Source organism: Scylla paramamosain, chromosome 26 (assembly GCF_035594125.1).
Source record: "Scylla paramamosain isolate STU-SP2022 chromosome 26, ASM3559412v1, whole genome shotgun sequence".
Lineage (NCBI taxonomy): Eukaryota > Metazoa > Arthropoda > Malacostraca > Decapoda > Portunidae > Scylla > Scylla paramamosain.
This window is the reverse complement of record NC_087176.1, coordinates 12,877,501-12,880,000: the sequence shown is the minus strand read 5'-3', so window position 1 is coordinate 12,880,000 and position 2,500 is coordinate 12,877,501.

Genomic DNA, 2,500 nt, shown 5'->3' with positions numbered 1-2,500 from the left:
ACCTACCTGGCCGCTGCCCACCTAATTAACCGCTCACGTGGAGAGAGGAGCTGTCCCGTGTGGCAGTAACTCACCCGGGCCCACCGCAGAGAGAGAGAGAGAGAGAGAGAGAGAGAGAGAGAGAGAGAGAGAGAGAGAGAGAGAGAGAGAGAGAGAGAGAACAAATCTAGTGACAATGCAGGTTTCTCTAATATAAACAATGCATACGACCGATCTTTTTTCCAAACTATATATACACAGGACCTTTAAATTTAATGGAATATAAACACATCTAATAAATGTGTCCCCATCAAAAAAAAAAAAAAACGAACTTACGCTCAACCAAAGTGAAATAAACGAGAATACGAAGAAGGAAACAAAAGACACGAAGGGATAAATAGAGATAAAAGACGATAACGGATAAAAGAAGACGAGGAATTGTAACTTAAACCTGAGATGAGCCAATTAGTTGATTTTTTTTTCGTTTTTTTCTCTCTTTTTCTCGTCTCTGATCAAGGGATGTAAAGGAAACTCCAATCACGTTTTCGCTTTCCTCCTTCTCTAGCTTTGTCTCCCTTGTGCGACAAAAGTTTTTATCTTTTCTTGTCTGTCTGTCCTATTTTTGTTTCTTTTTTTTTTTTTTGCCTGTGTGTCTGGTGTCCTGTATGTGTCTGCCTAGTGCCGTGCGTGTGTGTGTGTGTGTGTGTGTGTGTGTGTGATTGCAATATTCATCTAGCTGTCTCTAACTGTATGTCTTTTGATTTGCTTTTCTGTTCGCCTGTTTGTCTGTCTGTCTTTCTCTCTTTCTGTCTTTCTGTCTTTCTGTCTGTTTGTTTGTATGTATGTATGTCGGTCAGTCTGTCTGTCTGTCTCTCTTTCTGTCTGTCTGTCTCTGTCTCTCTGTCTCTGTCTGTCTGTTTGTCTGTCTTTCTGTATGTATGTCGGTCAGTCTGTCTGTCTGTCTCTGTCAATTACTTTATCAATCTGCGTATGTTATCTGACTCTCTCTCTCTCTCTCTCTCTCTCTCTCTCTCTCTCTCTCTCTCTCTCTCTCTCTCTCTCTCTCTCTCTCTCTCTCTCTCTCTCTCTCTCTCTCTCTCTCTCTCTCTCTCTCTCTCTCTCTCTCTCTCTCTCTCTCTCTCTCTCTCTCTCTCTCTCTCTCTCTCTCTCTCTCTCTCTCTCTCTCTCTCTCTCTCTCTCTCTCTCTCTCTCTCTCTCTCTCTCAGCACCGCTATACCACACTACCGTCCCTCCCAAATAATCTCCCAAGGGCAGCTTGCCGCCTCTCTGGCCTAAGACCATAAAGGCGGGAGTCACTGTGGCCGCGGTGAGGTGTCTTGTGTGGCCGAAGCTTTACGCACAGAAATACTCGTAAGTATTCGATGCTGTATTTATGTCCGAATACTGAACGTTGCCTCCTCTGGCCACCATCCTTAGTAGTCGCCTCTTCTGCTGCCACCGCCCTCTCCTCCTCCTCCTTCTACTGCCATTATTGCTGCTACTACTACTACTTCTACTACTACTACTGTTACTACTACTATTACTACTACTACTACTGTTACTACTACTATTACTACTACTACTACTACTACTACTACTACTACTACTACTACTACTACTACTACTACTACTACTGCTGCTGCTGCTGCTGCTGCTGCTGCTGCTGCTGCTGCTGCTGCTGCTGCTGCTGCTGCTGCTGCTGCTACTATCACTACTTTTGCTACTGCTGCTACTATCATTACTGTTGCTGCTGCTATTAATACTACTCTTTGTTCTTCTGTTTTGTCTTCTTCTTCCTTTCCTCGTTATTGTTGTTGTTGTTGTTGTTGTTGTTGTTGTTGTTGTTGTTGTTGGTGATATTCATTTTTCTCCTCCTCCTCCTCCTCCTAAATACAGCCCACCATCACTACCTTCTCAAATATTTCTCCTTAATACAATTTCGCATCATTGCACAACCTTAACAAACTGCCCTGCTCATTTACCCACTAAATACCACATAACTCACAGTATATTTTCCGTACTAATAGCAATTCCTCTCTTTCTTGATGCGCTGGACCTTGTCTCGCGCTTAATTCCGCCTCCTTGCGTCACGTTCAGGAATATAAAGCCCCGCTGCAGAATACAAGAGTTGCAAAGAGAAGATTCCGCGATCCTCAAACCCTTGGCGAGATTTACGTAGTCCGCCCTGGAGAAAAGAAAGTGCTTTGTTGAGCGTGCAATATACGAAAGGGAGCGATAAATACGACGGTCAGGTGAATGCATAATGTAAATGGAGGAAATTTATCTAGAAGCCAGATTAAGTAAATATTGTACAACCGGACATGTGAGGAGGAGGAGGAGGAGGAGGAGGAGGAGGAGGGGGGATGGAAAATGGATGGAGAGAGTAAGCGTATATTTCCCACAAACTGAAGTAAAGTAAAAATATTAGCAAATTCAGATTTTTATTCTAAACACATTTTCTCCCTCAGGTGCATCCCGCGGGTAAATTATTTCCCCATATAATTAATAGATGGGAATTTAC